The sequence below is a fragment of the Mustelus asterias genome, chromosome 14 (assembly GCF_964213995.1).
Source record: "Mustelus asterias chromosome 14, sMusAst1.hap1.1, whole genome shotgun sequence".
Classification (NCBI taxonomy): domain Eukaryota; kingdom Metazoa; phylum Chordata; class Chondrichthyes; order Carcharhiniformes; family Triakidae; genus Mustelus; species Mustelus asterias.
The window spans coordinates 102,489,851-102,515,523 of record NC_135814.1 but is presented as its reverse complement, the minus strand read 5'-3'; positions in this window follow the sequence as shown (position 1 = coordinate 102,515,523).

The following is a 25,673-nucleotide window of genomic DNA, read 5'->3' as shown; positions in this document are numbered from 1 at the left end:
CTAAGAGGCAATTTAGCATTGGCCAATCCCCCTAACCTATGCATTCCTTTCAGAATGATGTGGAGATGCCGGCGTTGGACTGGGGTAAACACAGTAAGAAGTTTAACAACACCAGGTTAAAGTCCAACAGGTTTATTTGGTAGCAAAAGCCACACAAGCTTTCGAGGCTCTGAGCCCATTCACCCTCACCTGAAGAAGGGGCTCAGAGCCTCGAAAGCTTGTGTGGCTTTTGCTACCAAATAAACCTGTTGGACTTTAACCTGGTGTTGTTAAACTTCTTCCTTTCAGAATGCCAGTGCTGGAGGGGCATTGTTGTTTACCTGTGGATAAACACCATCCTTTCCTCGACCACAGTCTCTCGGCGGCATTACCGCGCTCTCAAACACGCACACTACCAAATCTCCATTCCCTCCATAAATTACAGAACTGTTACAGTGCAGAAGGAGGCCATTCAGTCCATTGCGTCTCTAGTCGCTCTCCAAAGGAGCAACTCACCTCATTCTCCCCCCTTCTCCCCATAACCCTGAACATACTTTCTTTTCCGATATCAGTCTAATTCCCCTTTGAAGGCCTCGATTAAACCTGCCTCCACCACACTCTCAGACAGTACATTCCAGATCCTAATCACTCGCTGTGTGAATCTGTCTCCACCACACTCTCAGACAGTACATTCCAGATCCTAACCACTCGCTGTGTGAATCTGTCTCCACCACACTCTCAGACAGTACATTCCAGATCCTAACCACTCACTGTGTGAATCTGTCCCCACCACACTCTCAGACAGTACATTCCAGACCCTAACCACTCGCTGTGTGAATCAGTCTCCACCACACTCTCAGACAGACTTTAACCCTTAACCACTTGGGCATGAAAAAGATTTTCGTCATGCCACTTTTCCTCCTTGCTCTCTTCCCCAGTGGGAACAGTCTCTCCCTCTTTACTTTGTCCGGTCCCCTCATGAATTTGAATATCTCCGTCAAATCTCCCTTCGGCCTTCTTTCCTCCAAGGTAAACAGTCCCAACCTCTCCATTCTGTCGACAAAACTGAACTTCCTCATCCCTGGAACCGTTCTCATGAACCTTTTCTGCACTCTGGGGTGAGTGGCATGGTGGCACAGCGGCACAGTGGTTAGCACTGCTGCCTCACAGCGCCAGGCACCCGAGTTCGATTCCCTGCTTGGGTCACTGTCTGTGTGGAGTATGCACATTCTCTCCGTGTCCGCGTGGGTTTCCTCCGGGTGCTCTGGTTTCCTCCCACAGTCTGAAAGGCATTCTGGTTAGGGTGCATTGGCCATGCTAAATTCTCCCTCAGTGTACCCGAACAGGCGCCGGAGTGTGGCGACCAGGGTATTTTCACAGTAACTTCATTGCAGTGTTAACGTTTTGTTTTATTCATTCATGGAACTTGGGCGTCGCTGGCTGGCCAGTATTTATTGCCCATCCCTAGTTGCCCTTGCTCAGAGGTCAGTTGAGAGTTAAGCACAGTGCTGTGGCTCTGGAGTCACAGGTAGGCCAGACCAGGTAAGGACAGCAGATTTCCTTCCCCAAAGGACATCAGTGAACCAGATGGATTTTTCTGACAATTGACAATGGTTTCATGGTCATCAGTAGATTCTTAATTCCAGATATTATTTATTGAATTCAAATTCCACCATCTACCGTGGTGGGATTCGAAACCGGGTCCCCAGAACATTAACTGAGTTTCTGGATTAATAGTCTAGTGATAATACCACTGGGCCATCGCCTGGTCTACTAGTGACACTAATAAATTAACAAAAAATAAACAAGAAAAGAAAGCATTCTTTCTGGATGTATCACAGCTTGGTATGGCTCCTGCTCTGCCCAAGACTGCAAGAAAATACAAAGGGTTTTGAACAAAGCCCAGTCCATCACGCAAACCAGCCTCCCACCCATTGACTCTGTCTACACTTCCCGCTATCTCGGCAAAGCAGCCAGCATAATTAAGGACCACACGCACCCCAGGCATTCTCGCTTCCACCTTCTTCCGTCGGGAAGAAGATACAAAAGTCTTAGATCATGTACCAACCGACTCAAGAACGTACTGGTTAGGTGCATTGGCCGTGCTAAATTCTCCCTCAGTGTTACCCGAACAGGCACCAGAGTATAGCGACTAGGGGATTTTCACAGTAACTTAATTGTAGTGTTAATGTAAGCCTACTTGTCACACTAATAAATAAACTTTAAAAAACTTTGAACTCTCTACAAAGTCTTCACATCCTTCCTATGCCAAGGGCAACTTAGTGGACAGCGCTCTCTCCTCTCATTCAGAGGATCAGAACAAGAAGAACACAAAATCCTGCTACAGTGCCAAGAGCATGCTACACTGTTGGAAGTGCTCTCTTTTGAGATGTGACATTAAACCTCCTCTTCCCTCTCAGCTGGAAGTCAAGGGATGGTGTTTGGGAATAGCAGGGGAGTTCTCCCGGGAGTCCTGCACCAATATTTATTCATCAACCAACGTCGCGAGGAACAGATTATCTAATCATTATCACATTGTTGCTTGTGGGATCTTGCTGTGCGCTAATTAGCTGCCAGTCAACTGACTACACTTCAAAAAGTACTTAATTAGCTGTAAATGATGTGGAGACGTTCAGAGGTCCTGAGGGGCAGGCAAGAAATCTTTATATTTCAAGCTAATTTTGTAATATTTTGTAATAAGCCTGAGTCATTTGCTCATAGCTCCTGCAAACTGGTTTTCCCTGAGCAATGCTTCCCAAACCTTTTCCCACCGTGACCCCATTTCAAGCCTCCAGAATTGCCATGACCTCTCAGTGGGAGAAAAGCGCAGGGGGAGGTGAAAGAATTGTGACGGCGAAGGGGAGGGGGGTCGTAGTGCGGTGGAGAGACCTGTGAGAGTGCAGGGTGCGGGGGAGATGTGGGGAAGAGATGTGAAAGATGGGGGGGGGGGGGGGGGGGTGGTCTCAGCAGGTCTGGCAGCATCTGTGAGGAGAGAAAAGAGCTGACGTTTCGAGTCCAGATGACCCTTTGTCAAAGCTAAAAGGCAGAGAAAGTGGGAGATATTTATACTGCAGGGGGAGGGAATGAAAGATGAGTCATAGCCACAGAAACCAGGGGAAAGGCTGCTAATGGCAGCCCATAGAGAGAATAGAAGGTGTGAATGGCCAAACGGCAGAGAAGCTGAAATCAGAGGGTGAACTGTGACAGATGAAGCTGTGGGGAGAGGGGGGGGAATGGGTGGGGGAGAGATAAAATGGAGGAACAAAGGGGGGAAGGGGAAGCAAAGGGGAGAAAAGGTAAGGAAGGGGGGATAAATAGGGGGAAGAGTGGAGGGGAGAAAAATAGATGGGTTTCCCCTGACAGATGCAGTAATCCATTTAAATTGACTTTGACGGGGCTGGAAGATCCTGTCAGTGGGAGGGGCCAGAAAATCCCGCCCAAAGTGTTTGACATCCCTTCATGAATCCATTTAGAACAGCACGGCACGGTGGCACAGTGGTTAGCACTGCTGCCTCACAGCGCCAGGGACCCGGGGTCGATTCCCGGCTTGGGTCACTGTCTGTGTGGAGTCTGCACATTCTCCCCGTGTCTGCAAGGGTTTCCTCCGGCTGCTCCGGTTTCCTCCCACAGTCCAAAGATGTGCGCTTTAGGTAGATTGGCCATGATAAACTCTCCCTCAGTGTCGGGGGACTAGCAGGGTAAATACATGGGGTTATGGGGGTAGGGCCTGCGTGGGATTGTGGTCGGTGCAGATTCGATGGGCCAAATGGCCTTCTTCTGCACTGTAGGGATTATATATATGTATGAACAAAGAACAGTACAGCACAGGAACAGGCCCTTCGGCCCACTAATCCTGTGCTGACACAGGGACCATTGAATAATTATTGAACGTCAAAACACTGACTTCACGTCAAAAGCCCTTTATTGACCTTAAAGCCCTTGGGAAACCTTGATGTTGTGAAAGGCGCTACATAAATGTAAGTGTTTCTCGATAAACTATTTAGATTGCTTTTTAAAAAAAAATATCCCGAGAGATTTCCTTGAAAGTGGAGTCACAGGTGGACAGAGTGGTGAAGAAGGCATTCGGCATGCTTGGTTTCATTGGTCAGAACATTGAATACAGGAGTTGGGACATCTTGTTGAAGTTGTACAAGACATTGGTAAGGCCACACTTGGAATATTGTGTACAGTTCTGGTCACCCTATTATAGAAAGGATATTATTAATCTAGAAAGAGTGCCGAAGAGATTTACTAGGATGCTACCCAGACTTGATGGTTTGAGTTATAAGGAGAGGCTGGATAGACTGGGACTTTTCTCTCGAGAGCATAGGAGGCTGAGAGGTGATCTTATAGAGGTCTATAAAGTAATGCGAGGCATAGATCAGCCAGATAATCAACATCTTTTCCCAAAGGTAGGGGAGTCTAAAACTAGAGGGCACAGGTTTAAGGTGAGAAGGGAGAGATACAAAAGGGTCCAGAGGGGCAATTTTTTTCACACAGAGGGTGGTGAGTGTCTGGAACAAGCTGCCAGAGGTAGTAGTAGAGGCGGGTACAATTTTGTCTTTTAAAAAGCATCTAGACAGTTACATGGGTAAGATGGGTATAGAGGGATATGGGCCAAATGCAGGGCAGTTGAGACTAGCTTAACGGTAAAAACTGGTCGGCATGGACAAGTTGGGCCGAAGGGGCTGTTTCAGTGCTGTAAACCTCTATGACTCTATAAGCACCCGGCATCCATTTTATTCTTCTATCCCATTGAGAGCAGAGCTGTATTTTCATGCAGAGAGATGGGACCATTCTCCAATTGGTCAACATCAGTGCTAACCAATCTTGTGATCATCAGTAACAGGGCTGTTCTCCTGAACTCTTTTCTGCCTGCAATCCTCTAAACCTTTCCCCACGCACCTTGAACCTATGTCCCCGAGTACTTGACTTTTCTACCCTAGGAAAGAGCATCTGACTATCCATAGGTTTAAGGTGCGTGGGGAAAAAGTTTAGAGGGGATGTGTGAGGCAAGTTTTTTACACAGAGGGTGGTGAATGTCTGGAATGCGCTGCCCGGGGAGGTGGTGGGAGCAGGTACGATAGCGGCATTTAAGGGACAACTGGACGAATACATGAATAGGATGGGAATGGAAGGATATGGACTCTTTAAGCGTATACGGGTTTAGTTTAGGCAGGCATCATGATTGGCACAGGCTTGGAGGGCCGAAGGGCCTGTTCCTGTGCTGTACTGTTCTTTGTTCTTTGCGTGTTACCCAGGAGTCTCTGCGGTTTCTATCAGCAAACGGGTTAAATCAGACACCCAGTGGTTAGATGTTACCCAGGAACTGACCTCATGGGCAGCTTTGTAAATAAATGCCTGGAAAAACACCATTTATTTTTAACGAGACATTGCAGAATCATCTCATGTAATTAGATACCTTGTGCACCCGTAACAAGGCCCCATTCAGAGCTCTCTGCCCTCAATGAAGATTATAACATTCTTACATGGGCAGCACGGTGGCACAGTGGTTAGCACTGCTGCCTCACAGCACCAGGGACCCGGGTTCAATCCTGGCCTTGGGGCACTGTCTGTGTGGAGTCTGCACATTCTCCCCGTGTCTGCGTGGGTTTCCTCTGAGTGCTCCGTTTTCCTCCCACAGTCTGAAAGACGTGCTGGTTAGGTGGATTGACCATGTTAAATTCTCCCTCAGTGTACCCGAACAGGCAGTGGACTGTGGCGACTGGGGGATTTTCACAGTAACTTCACTGCAGTGTTAATGTAAGCCTACTTGTGACACTAATAAATAAACTAGAATCATAGAATCCCTACATTCCAGAAGGAGGCTATGTGGCCCATCGAGTCAGCACCAACAACATTCCCACCCAGGCCCTATCCCTGTTATTCCCACACATGTACCCTAACAAGTCCCCCTGACACTAAGGGGCAATTTAGCATGGCCAATTTACCTAACCCGCACATCTTTGGGGTGTTCTCATCCCTGTCTCCCAATGTCTGTGTGGGTTTCTCTGGGTGCTCTGGTTTCCTCCTGCACTCCTAAGATGTGCAGGTTAGGTGGATTGGCCATGCTAAATTGCCCCTTAGTGTCCAAAGATGTGCAGGTTAGGTGGATTGGCCGTGCTAAATTGCCCCTTAGTGTCCCAGGATCTGTAAATTAAGGGGATTAGCAGGGTAAATACATGGGCTAGGGCCTGGGTGGGATGCTCTGTTGGAGAATCAGTGCAGACTCAATGGGCCAAATGGCCTCCTGCTTCCCTGTAGGGATTCTACGGTTCTAAATGTTTGCTGGGTAAATGTATTAAGGAATATGGAACCAAGATGGGTAATTATTGTGAGTAATCAGCTCTGCCCTGACCTAGACCCAAACAGGCCTGAGGGGCTGAATGGCCTCCTGCTTTTCACAAGAGACAGCAAATCCAGCACGATTCTCCCTCTCACATTGTTCAACCGCAAGTTACCCCCGATGGAGGTCACATTCTAGACAGGGAAAGCTTGCCCTGCTGAAGTTGTGTGAGAGAATTCAAGGCTGAAATGTAAACCCCTCCAGGAGGTACAAAGCTCAGCCGAGTGTTTTGGGAGCCTGACTCAGTCCCTTTTTCCTTTTCTAAGGGGGACAGGGAGAAGTGTGTTATTTGCCTGCAGAAATCTCGGCCGGTGTCAGGAGCCTGCAGTGAGTCACAGAGCAGAAAATAGATCAAAGACCCAGCCTGTCCATAGCGAAAACAAATCCATCAGGGCTGCTGGACAGGATGACTCTAAGAATAGACCTGAACTACACGGCTATTTTAATCGGGAGGTAACACTGGAAAATTAATCACATCAGCCAACCCTGAAACTGTTCAAGGGAAGCAATGATAATCAAGCTGCAGTTTAAACATACACCCGAGTGATTACCCGACTCTCCTTCAACATAGGCCCTTCTTTAACCTCCGCAACCAACTTAAAATGGATGGCGTCTTATTTTCTTTAGCCACTCAGTTACCAGTGAGGGAATGAGGGGGGTGGTGGACGCGATGGGGACAAAATCAAATAACAATGGCTGGGATTCTCCGACCTCGCTCTGCAACCGGGATTCTCCAGTCCCGCTGCAGTGCCAGATTCTCCATTCCCGCCGGCAGCGGTGGGAGACTGGAGAATTCCGGCCACTGTAATTCACGCAATAATTTTGAAATGTCCCTGTCACTATATAGGTTCTCTCCCTGACAAGCCAGGCAGAAGTCAGGGAGAAGCCCACCAATGCCTCGACTTTCACAGTAACTTCACTGCAGTGTTAATGTAAGCCTTACTTGTGACTAATAAATCAACTTTAAAAAAAACTTTACTTTCTCAGAAGACTAAGAAAATTCGACATGCCAGCTACGACTCTCACCAACTTTTACAGATGCACCATAGAAAGCATTCTTTCTGGTTGTATCACAGCTTGGTATGGGGCTCCTGCTCTGCCCAAGACCGCAAGGAACTACAAAAGGTTGTGAATGTAGCCCAATCCATCACGCAAACCAGCCTCCCATCCATTGACTCTGTCTACACTTCCCGCTGCCTCGGAAAAGCAGCCAGAATAATTGATGATCCCATGCACCCCAGACATTCTCTCTTCCACCTTCTTCCATCGGGAAAAAGATACAAAAGTCTGAGGTCACGGACCAACCGACTCATTGTGTGGAGATGCCGGCGTTGGACTGGGGTAAACACAGTAAGAGGTCTCACAACACAAGGTTAAAGTCCAACAGGTTTATTAGTAGCACGAGCTTTTGGAGCACTGCTCCTTCATCAGGTGAGTGAAGAGTTGGATTCACAAACAGGGCAAATATAGACACAGACTCAATTACAAGATAATGGTTGGAATGTGAGTCTTAACAGGTCGGCACGGTTAGCACTGTTGCCTCAGTGTCCCTAGCGCCAGAGACCCAGGTTCAATTCCCGGCTTGGGTGACTGTCTGTGTGGAGTTTGTACATTTGCCCCGTGTCTGTGTGGGTTTCCTCTGGGTGCTCCGGTTTTCTCCCACAGTCCAAAGATGTGTAGGTTAGTGGATTGGCCGTGCTAAATTGCCCCTTAGTGTCAGGGGGACTGGCTAGGGTAAATGAATGGAGTTGTGAGGATAGGGCCTGGGTGGGACTGTGGTCGGTGCAGACTCGATGGGCTGAATGGCCTCCTTCAAAGACATGCTGGTTAAGTGCATTGGCCATGCTAAATTTTCCCTCAGTGTACCCAAACGGGCACCAGAGTGTGGCGACTGGGGAGTTTTCACAGTAACTTCATTGCAGTGTTAATGTAAGCATACTTGTGACATTAAACTAAACTAAACTTTAAACTTCTGCACTATAGGATTCTATGAATTCTCCGTTTTCTGATTTGGATTTGGGTTTGATTCCCGGCTTGGGTCACTGCCTGTGCAGAGTCTGCATCTTCTCCCGTGTCTGCATGGGTTTCCTCCGGGTGCTCCGGTTTCCTCCCACAGTCCAAAGATGTGCGGGTTAGATGCATTGGCCGTGCTAAATTAACCCTTAGTGTCCAGGGATGTGATAGGTTAGAGGGATTAGCAGGGTAGCTAAGCGGGGATAGGACCTGGGTGGGACTGGCGTCGTGCGGACTCGATGGGCCGAATGGCCTCCTTCTGCACTGTAGGGATTCTATGATTCTATGACCTCAGTTCAATATCCCACCTGAAAGACGACCCTCTGGCAATGCGGCAGTCCCTCTGCACTGCATCAAAGCGTCAGCCTGGATTTCTGGGTTGGCAGATAAATAAACTTCCTTCAGTAAAACTCCCATCGATCTGGGGAAAGGAAACCGAGTGTGTGAGAGTTGCGGCCACAAATGTTTCTCTTGCCATTGGGAGGGGCAAGAGTCCTCGGGCGCAGCGACCCAGGATGAATCTGCACGCGCTCAATTAAGGATTGTACGATGGCGCAGTTCCAAGAAGCCACCTGGCTCTTTTCACCCTGGTGGAAGTTTGGAACCCATTCTGAAGCAGCCGGACTGTGGAACAGGGCTGCGACTGTTCCGGACAATCCCACCATTTGGCTCTGGAAGCCATTCAGAGAGCCAGTCTTAAAATATTCCGACTGCTTCAGCCCTAGCCGGCAGAGGACACAATACCGTCACTGTGTCTGTGAGGACATCGCACAGATGGGCAACCCAAAACAGGTGCCTGAAAATCTGGCAGAGATATTCCACCCCCCACTCCCCCCCGCACCCCCCAACCCCCCCTCCCAAAGCACAGCCCGCCCCATGCTGAAGTCATGTGTAAAATCTGCCACGGACATTATAATCTGTCAGCGTACAACGGGAGAGAGTTCTGCTGGCTTTCGGTGCCTCTCTCTGCCAATAGACAGAAGCAGCAGACCGCAAGCTCCTGGCAGAGAACACGCTTTGCAGAACAGCCTTCCCCAGAAAAGGCTGATTCATTCATTTTTATAGCTTTCTCATTGCTATGCTGTCTGTATGTGGAGCACAATGACACAGGCTCCAGTAACTGGAGCTGACCTTTGCAGTTAACCCTGCCTTAATCAATCATCGCGATCAATACTCTAAAAGCAGCCACTGCTCGCTGTCATGTGAAGGGTCATAGAATCATAGAATCCCTACAGCGCAGAAGGAGGCCACTCAGTCCATCAAATCTGCGCTGACCACAAATCCACCCAGGCCCTATCCCTGCAATCCCTATTTACCCAAGCTAGTCCCCCTGACATCAAAGGGGAATTTCCCATGGCCAATCCATCTTACCTGCACATCTTTGGACACTGAGGGGCAATTTAGCATGGCCAATCCACCTAACCTGCACATCTTTGGACACTGAGGGGCAATTTAGCATGGCCAATCCACCTAACCTGCACATCTTTGGACACTGAGGGGCAATTTAGCATGGCCAATCCACCTAACCTGCACATCTTTGGACACTAAGGGGCAATTTAGCTTGGCCAATCCACCTACCCTGCACATATTTGGACATTAAGGGGCAACTTAGCATGGCCAATCCATCTAACCTGCACATTTTCGGACTGTGGGAGGAAACCGGAGCACCCGGAGGAAACCCACGCAGACACAGGGAGAATGTGCAAACTCTGCACAGACAGTGACCCGAGGCCGGGATTTGAACCCAGATCCCTGGCGCTGTGAGGCAGCAGTGCTAACCACTGTGCCACCGCGCCGCTCATCGATTACGATGCCTGTCCTCATTTCTGCCAAGCTTATGTCACCCAGATTCCCTCTGCATCCGTTTGCGAATGTGTCTCAGGCGGACACCCTGAGGACAGTTACACCTATTCCCTTCCCCTTTTGCCCCCCCATTCCCCACTTCTCTTGGCCCTGATCATGGAATGTTGCAGCACGAGGGCCACTCGGTCCATTGAGTGTGTGCTAGCTCACTGAAAGAACTATCCAATTAAGTACCCCCCCACTCGGAAACTTTTTCCACCCTAACTGGCGGCACGGTGGCACAGTGGTTAGCACTGCTGCCTCACAGCGCTAGGGACCCGGGTTCGATTCCCAGCTTAGGTGACCGTCTGTGCGGAGTTTGCACATTCTCCCTGTGTCTGCGTGGGTTTCCTCCGGGTGCTCCGGTTTCCTCCCACAGTCCGAAAGACGTGCTGGTTAGGGTGCATCGACCGTGCTAAATTCTCCCTCAGTGTACCCAAACAGGCGCCGGAGTGTGGCGACTAGGGGATTTTCACAGTAACTTCATTGCAGTGTTAATGTAAGCCTACTTGTGACAGTAATAAATAAACTTTAAACTTATTGAGTGATGGTGAATTATCAGCGCTGGCAAGTTGTCAACGGCGTTACGGCTCAGAGCTGTACAGAGGGGTCAGGAGGCGGCCTGAGGCATACTTATCTCCCATGTTCGAGAGAAAGATTCCTCCTGAGCTGAAGTGTTTGTTGGAGGTCACAACCCGGTCATCAGAGTTTGCGCTGCACTCACTCTGTCAGAGTGAAGAGAAGGTCAGTGAATCTTTCCCAGATTGGACCCAGTCCCCCTGCTCCATGCTGTGACTGGTAAATGTTGCAGCAGTCTCTGGCCACGCCTGCTTCAGCCTCCCCTCCTTCCAGCTTCCAGACACAGTTCCACCTTCCCCACCCTCTCACATCCAAGAGGAACACCTCGAGGTCACTGAAGCAAGGGTCAGGCCACCTCAGCCTGCATCCAGACCCGCCATTTTTAATTCCAACATGGGATGTGGGCGTCACTGGCTGGCTGACTCCATAGCAACACCATGGTTAAGAAAGCCCACCAACACCTCTACTTTCTCAGAAGACTAAGGAAATTCGGCATGTCAGCTACAACTCTCACCAACTTTTACAGATGCACCATAGAAAGCATTCTTTCTGGTTGTATCACAGCTTGGTATGGCTCCTGCTCTGCCCAAGACCGCAAGGAACTACAAAGGGTCGTCAATGAAGCCCAGTCCATCACGCAAACCAGCCTCCCATCCATTGACTCTGTCTACACTTCTCGTTACCTCGGAAAAGCAGCCAGCATAATCAAGGACCCCACGCACCCCGGACATTCTCTCTTCCACCTTCTTCCGTCGGGAAAAAGATACAAAAGTCTGAGATCACGTACCAACCGACTCAAGAACAGTTTCTTCCCTGCTGCTGTCAGACTTTTGAATGGACATACCTCGCATTAAGTTGATCTTTCTCTACACCCAAGCTATGACTATAGCACTACATTCTGCACTCTCTCGTTTCCTTCTCTATGAACGGTATTCTTTTTCTATATAGCGCACAAGAAACAATACTTCTCACTGTATACTAATACATGTGCCAATAATAAATCAAATTAAATCATCTGTTACCCAATCCTAATTGCCCCTTATGCCGAGTGTCTCACTCGGCCATTTCAGAGTCAACCACATTAATGTGTGTCTGGAGTTAGTAAGAAGTCTCACAACATTTATAAGTGTGAGGTGATTCATTTTGGTAGGACAAACTTGAATGTGGATTACAGGGTCAACGGCAGGGTTCTGAGGAATGTGGAGGAACAGAGAAATCTTGGGGTTCATATCCACAGATCTCTGAAGGTTGCCACTCAAGTGGATAGAGCCGTGAAGAAGGCCTATAGTGTGTTAGCGTTCATTAACAGGGGGTTGGAGTTTAAGAGCCGTGGGGTTATGCTGCAACTGTACAGGATCTTGGTGAGACCACATTTGGAATATTGTGTGCAGTTCTGGTCACCTCACTATAAGAAAGACGTGGAAGCATTGGAAAGAGTGCAAAGGAGATTTACCAGGGTGCTGCCTGGTTTGGAGGGTAGGTCTTATGAGGAAAGGTTGAGGGAGTTAGTACAGTTAGCGCAGAGTCGCTGAGCAGAAACTGATAGCCAGGTTCCGCACACATGAGGACGGCCTCAACCGGGATCTTGGGTTCATGTCACACTATCTGTAACCCCCATGACTTGCCTGGGCTTGCAAAATCTCTCTAACTGTCCTGGCTGGAGACAATACACATCTCTTTAACCTGAGCTTAACCCTCTCTCCACTCACATTCTCTGTGCCTTTAAGACTTGATTACCTGTAAAGACTCGTATTCCAACCATTATTTTGTAAATTGAGTTTGTGTCTTTATATGCTCTGTTTGTGAACTGAAATCCTACTCACCTGATGAAGGGGCAGCGCTCCGAAAGCTAGTGGCTTTTGCTACCAAATAAACCTGTTGGACTTTAACCTGGTGTTGTGAGACTTCTTACTGTGTTTACCCCAGTCCAACGCCGGCATCTCCACATCATGTCTGGAGTTACACATAGGCCGGACCGGGATAGGGCAGGACGTGGTGATGTTCCCATGCTCATTCTGCCCTTACCCTTCATGGGCAGGTGGTGGTGTAGTGGTATTGTTACTGGGCTAGGAATCCACAGATCCAGGGTAATGCTCCGGGGACCTGGGTTCAAATCCCACCATGGCAGATGGTAAAATTTGTATTCAACAAAATTTAAAATGGAATCCCTACAGTGAAGAGGGAGGCCATTTGGCCCATCGAGTCTGCACTGACCACAATCCCCACCCAGGCTCTATCCCCTTGACCCCACGTATATACCCTGCTAATCCCTCTGACATTATGGGGCAATTTACCATGGCCAATCCACCTAACCCGCATATCTTTAGCAATAGTTACTTCCCTGTTCTGGTTCACTAATGTCCTTTAGGGAAGGAAATCTGCCGTCCTTACCCGGTCTGGCCTACATGTGACTCCAGAGCCACAGCAATGTGGTTGACTCTCAACTGCCCTCTGAAATGGCCGAGCAAGACACTCAGTTCAAGGGGCAACTAGGGATGAGTAACAAATGCTGGCCCAGCCAGCGACACCCATGTCCCATGAAAGAATATTTAAAAGGTTCCCATCCTGACTTGGAGATATATTGGCCATTCCTTCACTGTCACTGAGTCAAAATCCTGGAACTCCACCACAACAAGCAGCACGGTGGCACAATGGCTAACACTGCTGCCTCACAGCGCCAGGGACCCGGGTTCGACTCCGGCCTTGGGTCACTGCCTGTGCAGAGTCTGCACATTCTCCCCGTGCCTGTGTGGGTTTCCTCCGGGTGGCCCGGTTTCCTCCCACACTCCAAAGATGTGCGGGTTAGGTGGCTTGGCAGTCTAAATTGCCCATTGGTGTCAGGAGGATTAGCAGGGCAAATGAGTGGGGTTACGGGGGATAAGGTCTGAGTGGGATTGTGGTGGGTGCAGGCTCGATGGGCCGAATGGCTTCTTTCTGCGCTGTAGGGGTTCCATGATTCTTCAAGGAATGATCTTGTTCCCTAGAATCAATCCATGGGGAGGGGACAAATGTGGTAGTGTGGCCCTTTTAAGGGGGTAATACCTGAGGGTCACATGATGGGGCAGGACCCTGTGGAGAGACAGCGCAGTTCATACACAACAAGATCTCAGCTAAGGTACAACAGACAGATCATCTGTTCCCCCTGATCCTGAGCGAGGTACAGACATTGGCAGGCAAATCACTCGTCTTCAAAATTACCTCGTGGTAGACCAGCCCAAACAACACTGGGGTGAAAAGGGTGAATTTATGAGACCATCTGGCCCAGTTTTAGCTTGTACATTCTCTTGAGTGTGGATGAGTAAGGGGTGACAGAATTGAGGGAGTTAGACTGAAGGGATGATTTGATACGGTCAACAGAGAGAAGCTGGTGGGGGAAAGGAGTCCAGAACAAAGGGGGCGGGGGGACAGAATCCTAAAATTGGAGCCAGGCCGTACAGGGGTGATATCTGGAAGCACTTCCTCACACAAAGGGGAGAGAAAATCTGGAACGCCCTCCCCTGCCGAGGAGAGTCAATTGAAAAAATTCAAGATTGAGATTGGTAGGTGAGTGTTCAGAGTGAAGACAGGCAGACTGAGTTAAGATCGAGGTCAGCCAGTCACTGGCGGGGTAGGTTGAAGGCTGAATGGCCTCCTCCTGTTCCATCCGTTTTTCTCTCTCTCACTCTCACTGGAGTGCAGCATTACACAGGAACATCGGAATTAGAGGCAGAGGTGAGCAGTGGTATTGTCACTGGGCTAGGAATCCAGAGATCCAGGGTAACGCTCTGGGGACTTGGGTTCAAATCCCACCACAGCAGATGGTGCAATTTGTATTCAACAAAATTAAAAATGGAATTTTGTCGGTGACACAGCGATTAGCGCTGCTGCCTCACAGGAACCTGGGTTCGATTCCGGCCTCGGGGCACTGTCAGTGCGGAGTCTGCACGTTCTCCCCGTGTCTGCGTGGGTTTCCTCCGGGTGCTCCGGTTTCCTCCCACACTCAAAAGATGTGCAAGTTAGGTGGATTGGCCGTGCTAAATTGCCCCTTAGTGTCAGGGGGACGATCTAGGGTAAATGCATGGGGTTATGAGGCTAGGTCCTGGGGGGGGGGGGGGGGGGGCTTGTGGTTGGTGCAGATTCGATGGGCCAGATGGCCTCTTTCTGCACTGTAGGGATTCAATGAACTAAAGTTCAGCCCTTCTCCGCCATCCAATCAGATCATGGCTGATCCCTGCCTGGTCTCAAATCCAGCTCCTCACCTGTTCCCCATCTCCACTGATCCCTTTTTTTATTAGAAATATATCTGTCTCCCTCTTGAAGCCATTCAATGGTTCAGACTCCCCCGCGCGATGGGGCAGCGAGTTCCACACATTCACCACCCTCTGCGAGAAGTAGTTCCTCCTCATCTCAGTTTTAAATCTACCGCCTCTCAGCCTATACCCTGTGACCTCTTGTTCCAGATTGCCCCATAAGGGGAAACATTTCCTCCACATTTATCAATCCTTTTTAGTATTTTATACACCTTGATCAGATCCCCTCTCATCCTTCTAAACTCCAGTGAGTACAAACCCAAACTGTTTAATCCCTCCTCACACACCAACCCCCTCGTCCCTTTACTGCCCCAGACAGAATGTGCATCTTGCAGTTTGGGCAAAACTAACAGTGAGTGGGGGGTGGATGGGGTGGGGAGGGGCAGGGGGGAGTGGGAGGCGGGGGGGATGGTGGGGGGGGAAAGGCCAGCCCAGTATTCCGGTGCTCGGGACTCGCCAAGTCCTCTGTCGCCATAGAAACCAAAATTGCCAAGTTAAACCTGATGCAAGACTGGCAAGCCCACTGCCATCTGGTGGTTCAACTGCTATTGCAACAACAACAACAACTTACATTCCCAGCGCACCGCCCGCCTCAGCTGTCCCAAGACGCTTCACAGGAGCATCAGCGGATAAAATCTGGCCACACGAGGCAACATTAGGACTGGGGAACTTGGTCGTCGCGTTGTGTTTGAAGGTTATTTATTTAATTTATTAGTGTCACAAGTAGCCTGACATTAACACTGCAATGAAGTTACTGTGAACATCCCCTAGTCGCCACACTCCGGCTCCTGTTTGGGTACACTGAGGGAGAATTTAGCATGGCCAATGCACCCTAACCAGCACATCTTTCGGACTGTGGAGGAAACCGGAGCACCCGGAGGAAACCCATGCAGACACGGGGAGAACGTGCAGACTCTGCACAGAGAGTGACCCAAGCCAGGAATCGAACCTGGGTCCCTGGCGCCGTGGGTCGGCAGCGCTAACCACTGTGCCACAATACCGTCTTGATAGAGGGACAGTAATCGCGGGGGTGGTCAAGAGGCTGGAATTGGTGGAGATCTCGGAGGGATTCTTAAAAATTATTCATTCGTGGGACATGGGCGCCGCTGGCTGGACAGCATTTATTGCCCATCCCTAGTTGCCCGAGGGCAGTTGAGAGTCACCCACATTGCTGTGGCTCTGGAGTCACATGTAGGCCAGACCGGGTAAGGACGGCAGATTTCCTTCCCTAAAGGACATTAGTGAACCAGATGGGTTTTTCCGACAATCGACAATGGTTTCATGGTCATCAGCAGATTCTTAATTCCAGATTTTTAAAATGGAATTCAAATTGTACCAGGGCTGGAGGAGATTATGGGGGCAATCAAAGTCCTCTTCTGAGGTGAGTCCCTAGCTGGAGGCTGAGGGGTAATATTTACATCTGAAGCTTTACTATGACATAAGATGTGGCGGGAGAGAGATTTAACACCTCTGATTGGTTAATATGAAGATGTTTGCACTCTTTAAAAACATTCTGCAAAATATTTACATCAATGGGTGGCACAGTGGCACAGTGGTTAGCACTGCTGCCTCACAGCGCCAGGTTCGATTCCTGGCTTGGGTCACTGCCTGCGCGGAGTTTGCACATTTTTCCCCGTGTCTGCGTGGGTTTCCTCCGGGTGCTCCGGTTTCCTCCACCACTCCAAAAGACGTGCTGGTTAGGTTCATTGGCCATTCTAAATTCTCCCTCAGTGTACCCGAACAGGCGCCGGAGTGTGGCGACTGGGGGATTTTCACAGTAACTTCATTGCAGTGTTAATGTAAGCCAACTTGTGACACTAATAAATAACCTAAACCTCTTCTGGAACACAACCCTCATTATAATTCAGTATGATACCCTTGCATGTGCATTTTAATCTTGTTAAGCAGAATACCTGATTCCAAAGGTCATTAAACATTCATAATTGATTATAACAAGCCCTTTAGATGATGAATTGAGGACTTTCAAGGCAAGTTCCCCAGATATAAATCCAGAAAATACGGACCCAGAGATAAAACATTCCAACGTGGTTGAGACAACACGGATGCTCTCACAAGAGATGGTCACGCAGACATGCTTATGTTAACCTCAAAATTGTAACTCTTCATCAGGGGAAAACTGTTTTCAAGAAGTGATGAGATTCGATGATTTACTTTGCAAACCTTCAAATAAATGAAAACGGATTTTTATTCATAACTTAAAATTGAAGAAATTTGATGTTCGTTCAGTTGTAATATTTCCCCTGATGTTACGTTGAGCAAGTCTCTGGTAGGGCGGGGTGAGGAGGAGCTGGGGTGGGGGGGGTGGGGGGGGTTTGGCGTGGGCCTGGGTAAGATACTCTTTCAGCGAGTTGGTGCAGACGAGATGGGCCGTGTGGTCCCTTTCTGCACTTAAGGATTCTATGGCCAGTCGAGTGTTGGACAGAGACCATGTGTAGCAGCAAGCACGGAGAGAGCTCCTTGTTTGTCCCCTTCAATAGTCCAATAACAACTTACAGTTAATCTCTGTGTGACTATGAAGACTTCTTCAGATCTGCCAAACTATAACCAACATCAAGGAGAGGCGATATAAAGTAGAGGGTGGGTGCAGAAACTAAGGGCCCTGCCAGCGAAAGAGTAAAGGAAACCTATTCGAGAATCATAGAATCCCTCCGGTGCAGAAGGAAGCCATTCGGCCCATCGAGTCTGCACCGACAACAATCCCACCCAGGCCCTATCCCCATAACCCCACATATTTACCCAACTAGTCCCCCTGACACGGAGGGACAATTTAGCCAATCCACCTAACCTGCACATCTTTGGACTGTGGGAGGAAACCGGAGCACCCGGAGGAAACCCACGCAGACACGGGGAGAACGTGCAGACTCCACACAGACAGTGACCCAAGCACGGGAATCGAACCCGGGTCCCTGGCGCTGTGAGGCAGCAGTGCTAACCACCGTGCTACCCAAAAGTTTATTATTAGTGTCACATTAACACTGCAATGAAGTTACTGTGAAAATCCCCTTATGGCCACACTCCGGCACCTGTTCGGGTACACTGAGGGAGAATTTAGCACGGCCAATGCACCCTAACCAGCACGTCTTTTGGATTGTGGGAGGAAACTGGAGCACCCGGAGGAAACCCACGCAGACACGAGGAGAACGTGCAGACTCCGAGTCAAAGGGTGTGGAGTTTGCACGTTCTCCCCGTGTCTGCGTGGGTTTCCTCCCACACTCCAAAGACGTGCGGGTTAGGTGGATTGGCCATGTCAAATTGACCCTAGTGTCAGGGGATTAGCAGGGTAAATACGTGGAGTTATGGGGATAGGATCTGGGTGGGATTGCGGTCGGTGCAGACTCGATGGGCCGAATGGCCTCCTTCTGCACTGTCGGGATTCTATGAGCGGATAGAGTGAGCTATAGGAGGCTGGCACACAGGATTTACATTGTGGGTTACGTTGATTGGCCATACTAAATTGACCCTAGTGTCAGGGGGATTAGCAGTGTAAATATGTGGGGTTACAGGAATAGGGTGGGATTGTGGTCGGTGCAGACTCGATGGGCCGACTGGTCTCCTTCTGTACTGTAGGGATTCTATGGATTCTATGACTCCACACAGACAGTGACCCAAGCCGGGAATCGAACCCAGGTCCCTGGCGCTGTGAGACGGTTGGAGAATCCAGCCCCCCCCCCCGTTACGTCAGCAGGTGTTGTGATCTGGAATGCACTATCTGAAAAGGGTGGTACATACGAACATAATGAACTAGGAGCAGGAGAAGACCACTCAGTCCCTCGGGCCTGCTGCACCATTCTATAAGATCATGGCTGGTGAGTTTGTGTTTCGAATTCTACATTCCCAGCTACCTCCAATAACCTTTTATTCCCTCGTCTGACAAGAAGTTATCATATTCTGCCTTAAAAATTTCAGTGACTCCCCCCCTCTCCCCCGCCCACTGGCCTTCGTCACCTCCTGAGGCAGAGAGTTCCAAAGTGGCACAGCCCTCTGAGAGAAAATATTTCTCCTCATCTCTGCCCTGGAAGGATGACCCCCGAGTTTTCAAACGGTGTCCCCCTAGTTCCGGGTTCACCCACAAGAGGCAACAACCTTCCCCCCCTCACCTTGTCAACACCATTCACTTCAATCATAGAATCCCTCCAGTGCAGAAGGAGGCCATTCAGCCCATCAAGACTACACCGACTCTCTGACAGAGCATCCTACCCAGGCTCTGTCACCCCCGTTACCACGTAACCCTGCACATTTAGCATGGCTAAGCCATGTCTTTGGAGTATGGGAGGAAACACACGCAGAGATACTTTTTCCTCAAAATGGTGGTACCGCCTCTTTTACCCCCCGCCCAAGAGGGTAGACAAGGCCTTGGTTTAATATCTCTCTCCAGCGCCCCGTCCTTACTGTGAGTCAAGTATCAGCTGGGGTCTCACATTCATGTTTCTGGAACGGGAGTCGAACCCACGAACTTTGGATTCAGAAAGAAATTGGAGATAAGAAACATAGAAGAAAGGAGCAGGAGGAGGCCATTCGGCCCTTCGAGCCTGCTCCGCCATTCATCACAATCATGGCTGATCGTCCAACTCAATAGCCTAATCCTGCTTTCTCCCCATAACCTTTGATCCCATTCGCCCCAAGTGCTATATCCAGCCGCCTCTTGAATACATTCAATGTTTTGGCATCAACTACTTCCTGTGGTAACGAATTCCACAGGCTCACCACTCTTTGGGTGAAGAAATGTCTCCTCATCTCCATCCTAAAGGGTCTACCCCAAATCCTCAGACTGTGATCCCTGGTTCTGGACTCCCCCACCATCGGGAATAAGCTCCCTGCATAAGAACATAAGAACATAAGAACTAGGAGCAGGAGTAGGCCATCTGGCCCCTCGAGCCTGCTCCGCCATTCAATAAGATCATGGCTGATCTTTTTGTGGACTCAGCTCCACTTACCCGCCCGCTCACCATAACCCTTAATTCCTTTACTGTTCAAAAATATATCTATCCTTGCCTTAAAAACATTCAATGAGGTAGCCTCAACTGCTTCACTGGGCAGGGAATTCCACAGATTCACAACCCTTTGTGTGAAGAAGTTCCTCCTCAACTCAGTCCTAAATCTGATCCCCCTTATTTTGAGGCCATGCCCCCTCGTTTTAGTTTCACCCACCAGTGGAAACAACCTCCCTGCTTCTATCTTATCTATTCCCTTCTTAATCTTATATATTTCTGTAAGATCTCCCCTCATTCTTCTGAATTCCAATGAGTATAGCCCCAGTCTACTCAGTTTCTCCTCATAAGCCAATGGTCTCAACTCCGGAATCAACCTAGTGAATCTCTTCTACCCCCCTCCAGTGCCAGGATATCCTTTCTCAAGTAAGGAGACCAAAACTGTACACAGTACTCCAGGTGTGGCCTCACCAGCACCTTATACAGCTGCAACATAATCTTGCTGTTTTTAAACTCCATCCCTCTAGCAATGAAGGACAAAATTCCATTTGCCTTCTTAATTACCTGCTGCACCTGCAAACCAACTCCTTGTGATTCTTGCAGAAGGACACCAGGTCCCTTTGCACAGCAGCATGCTGCAATATTTTACCATCCACCCTGTCTAGTCCTGTTAGAATTTTATAAGTCTCTATGAGATCCCCCCTCATTCGTCTGAACTCCAGTGAAAACAATCCTAACCGAGTCAATCTCTCCTCATACATCAGTCCCACCGTCCCCGGAATCAGCCTGGGTATGTCTGCATCATGCGCTGTAGTTGGACATGCTTCAGTGCTGGGGGAATTAAACCATTGTATTGGATAGTAAGTAGCACGGGTAGAGTTGAGGAAGGTCATCTGGCGCAGTGAGTTAGCATCCCTGCCTCTGAGCCGGAAGCTCTGGGTTCGATTCCCACAGTAAGAAGTTTAACAACACCAGGTTAAAGTCCAACAGGTTTATTTGGTAGCAAAAGCCACACAAGCTTTCGAAGCTCTAAGCCCCTTCTTCAGGTGAGTGGGAATTCTGTTCACAAACAGAGTTTATAAAGACACAGACTCAATTTACATGAATAATGGTTGGAATGCGAATACTTACAACTAATCAAGTCTTTAAGAAACAAAACAATGGGAGTGGAGAGAGCATCAAGACAGGCTAAAAAGATGTGTATTGTCTCCAGACAAGACAGCCAGTGAAACTCAGCAGGTCCACGCAACTGTGGGCGTTACAAATAGTGTGACATGAACCCAATATCCCGGTTGAGGCCGTCCGCGTGTGTGCGGAACTTGGCTATCAGTTTCTGCTCAGCAGAAACACCGCTCGACAATCACCAGGCAAGACTGTTCTCTTCCTGTTGGGGAGCACTTCAGCGGTCACGGGCATTCGGCCTCTGATATTCGGGTAAGCGTTCTCCAAGGCGGCCTTCGCGACACACGACAGCGCAGAGTCGCTGAGCAGAAACTGATAGCCAAGTTCCGCACACACGCGGACGGCCTCAACCGGGATATTGGGTTCATGTCACACTATTTGTAACGCCTACAGTTGCGTGGACCTGCAGAGTTTCACTGGCTGTCTTGTCTGGAGACAATACACATCTTTTTAGCCTGTCTTGATGCTCTCTCCACTCCCATTGTTTTGTTTCTTAAAGACTTGATGAGTTGTAAGTATCGCATTCCAACCATTATTCATGTAAATTGAGTCTGTGTCTTTATAAACTCTGTTTGTGAACAGAATTCCCGCTCACCTGAAGAAGGGGCTTAGAGCTTCGAAAGCTTGTGTGGCTTTTGCTACCAAATAAACCTGTTGGACTTTAACCTGGTGTTGTTAAACTTCTTACTGTGTTTACCCCAGTCCAACGCCGGCATCTCCACATCATGACTTCGATTCCCACCCCAGGATGGTCAAGAAAGGAGTGCTCGTAATGTGGCGAACCAGGGTGATAATCAGCCTGTAACTCTTCCCAATGTGTCTGTTGGCACATTGCCAACAATGTGGCAATGTTGGCAGAGGGGGAGAATTCCCTGGTCAATAACACTGCACAGGGCAACGGCAAACCGCGGCGGTAATTCGCCAAGCCATGGACCTAATCCAATGGGTGTCCAGGATTGCCAATGTACCTGGAGGGTGAAAGGCTATGGCAGCAACTCAGAGGAATGGAAGAATTTGATGATTAGGGATGGACAAAATTGCTGGGAGGAGGTGGAGCAGAAACGCCAGTATGGGCTAGTATAATGACTTCAATCAGGCCATTGAGGTTGGCCTATTGGAGTATGAGTTCCCTGATTAAGATCCAATTGATTGGTCAATCAGGGAGTCTTTTCCTTGTATTTAACGGGGAGTGTCAGTTCCTCTGGCACCCCAGAGGTAGACTGCTGACTGCGAGCACTCTGTGCACTGCTGTTAGAGTTTGTAAATGAAGGGATTTATTTACTGCCTCCGAAGACTTATCACAGCTAGTCGGGCCGAATGGCTGCAAACTCGACATTGAACAAGTTGTGATGAATTAACTGACTCCTTCCCTTTCGTGTACAGGCCCTGAGTGTGGGGGCGGCTACAGGGAGACAGGGTAAGGGATGGGGAGAGATACAGAAACACAGATCCCCCCCTCCCACTGCCACAATCTGAGATCACCCAGCGAGCTCGAGCCTTCCGGGTGGTCTCATCACAGCGTCCACGCAAGCGTGGGGTTCGGTAGAAGAAAGTGGTGGGGACGGATACACCTCCATAGACTCATAGGATCCCTACAATGCAGAAGGAGGCCATTCAGCCCATCAAGCCTGCACCGACCACAATCCCACCCTATACCCATAACCCCACACATTTACCCTGCTAGTCCTCCTGACAGTAAAGGGCAATTTAGCATGGCTTTGGCTTTTAACATCTCTGGAGTGCGGGAGGAAACCGGAGCATCCGGAGGAAACTCGTGCAGACATGGGGAGAATGTGCAAACTCCACACAGACAGTGCCCCAAGCCGGGAATCGAACCCGGGTCCCTGGTGCCGTGAGGCAGCAGTGCAAACCACTCTGTGCCACTTCTGCTTTTGTTCACAGGGGAAAAGATCAGCTACATCTTCGAGGGGGAAGAGCAGCGCCAAGCGCTCCCAACATCTGCGGGATGTTGGCCTTGAGGCACATTGATAATTAAAGGTTTCCTGTCTGCCAGCCTCCAATAGCTCAGCCTATCGGCTCACCCCCCTGTATTACACTCAGTGTGAGGGCAAGCGTTAACGTTTAGTGTGTTATTAAAAAAATACCCCGATGGCATGGCTGTTTGTACAGGCTATTTAACACAGCTTTTCCTGTTCCTCACACGCTGGGTACTGGTGTATATGTTACTGGCCTATTGCTGTGTATATATTACTGGTGTATATGTTACTGACCTATTGCTGTGTATATATTACTGGTGTATATGTTACTGGCCTATTGCTGTGTATATATTACTGGTGTATATGTTACTGACCTATTGCTGTGTATATATATTACTGGTGTATATGTTACTGGCCTATTGCTGTGTATATATATTACTGGTGTATATGTTACTGGCCTATTGCTGTGTATATATTACTGGTGTATATGTTACTGGCCTATTGCTGTGTATATATATTACTGGTGTATATGTTACTGGCCTATTGCTGTGTCTATATATTACTGGTGTATATGTTACTGGCCTATTGCTGTGTATATATATTACTGGTGTATATGTTACTGGCCTATTGCTGTGTATATATTACTGGTGTATATGTTACTGACCTATTGCTGTGTACATATATTACTGGTGTATATGTTACTGGCCTATTGCTGTGTATATATATTACTGGTGTATATGTTACTGGCCTATTGCTGTGTATATATTACTGGTGTATATGTTACTGGCCTATTGCTGTGTATATATATTACTGGTGTATATGTTACTGACCTATTGCTGTGTATATATTACTGGTGTATATGTTACTGGCCTATTGCTGTGTATATATTACTGGTGTATATGTTACTGACCTATTGCTGTGTATATATATTACTGGTGTATATGTTACTGGCCTATTGCTGTGTATATATATTACTGGTGTATATGTTACTGGCCTATTGCTGTGTCTATATATTACTGGTGTATATGTTACTGGCCTATTGCTGTGTATATATATTACTGGTGTATATGTTACTGGCCTATTGCTGTGTATATATTACTGGTGTATATGTTACTGGCCTATTGCTGTGTATATATATTACTGGTGTATATGTTACTGGCCTATTGCCGTGTATATATTACTGGTGTATATGTTACTGGCCTATTGCTGTGTATATATATTACTGGTGTATATGTTACTGGCCTATTGCTGTGTCTATATATTACTGGCCTATTGCTGTGTATATATATTACTGGTGTATATGTTACTGGCCTATTGCTGTGTATATATTACTGGTGTATATGTTACTGGCCTATTGCTGTGTATATATATTACTGGTGTATATGTTACTGGCCTATTGCTGTGTATATATATTACTGGTGTATATGTTACTGGCCTATTGCTGTGTATATATATTACTGGTGTATATGTTACTGGCCTATTGCTGTGTCTATATATTACTGGTGTATATGTTACTGACCTATTGCTGTGTCTATATATTACTGGTGTATATGTTACTGACCGATTGCTGTGTCTATATATTACTGGTGTATATGTTACTGACCTATTGCTGTGTGTATATATTACTGGTGTATATGTTACTGACCTATTGCTGTGTATATATATTACTGGTGTATATGTTACTGGCCTATTGCTGTGTATATATTACTGGTGTATATGTTACTGACCTATTGCTGTGTATATATATTACTGGTGTATATGTTACTGGCCTATTGCTGTGTATATATATTACTGGTGTATATGTTACTGGCCTATTGCTGTGTATATATTACTGGTGTATATGTTACTGACCTATTGCTGTGTGTATATATTACTGGTGTATATGTTACTGACCTATTGCTGTGTATATATATTACTGGTGTATATGTTACTGGCCTATTGCTGTGTATATATTACTGGTGTATATGTTACTGGCCTATTGCTGTGTATATATTACTGGTGTATATGTTACTGGCCTATTGCTGTGTATATATTACTGGTGTATATGTTACTGACCTATTGCTGTGTATATATTACTGGTGTATATGTTACTGGCCTATTGCTGTGTATATATATATTACTGGTGTATATGTTACTGGCCTATTGCTGTATATATATTACTGGTGTATATGTTACTGGCCTATTGCTGTGTATATATTACTGGTGTATATGTTACTGACCTATTGCTGTGTATATATATTACTGGTGTATATGTTACTGGCCTATTGCTGTGTATATATTACTGGTGTATATGTTACTGGCCTATTGCTGTGTATATATTACTGGTGTATATGTTACTGGCCTATTGCTGTGTATATATTACTGGTGTATATGTTACTGGCCTATTGATGTGTATATATTACTGGTGTATATGTTACTGGCCTATTGCCGTGTATATATTACTGGTGTATATGTTACTGACCTATTGCTGTGTATATATATTACTGGTGTATATGTTACTGGCCTATTGCTGTGTCTATATATTACTGGTGTATATGTTACTGGCCTATTGCTGTGT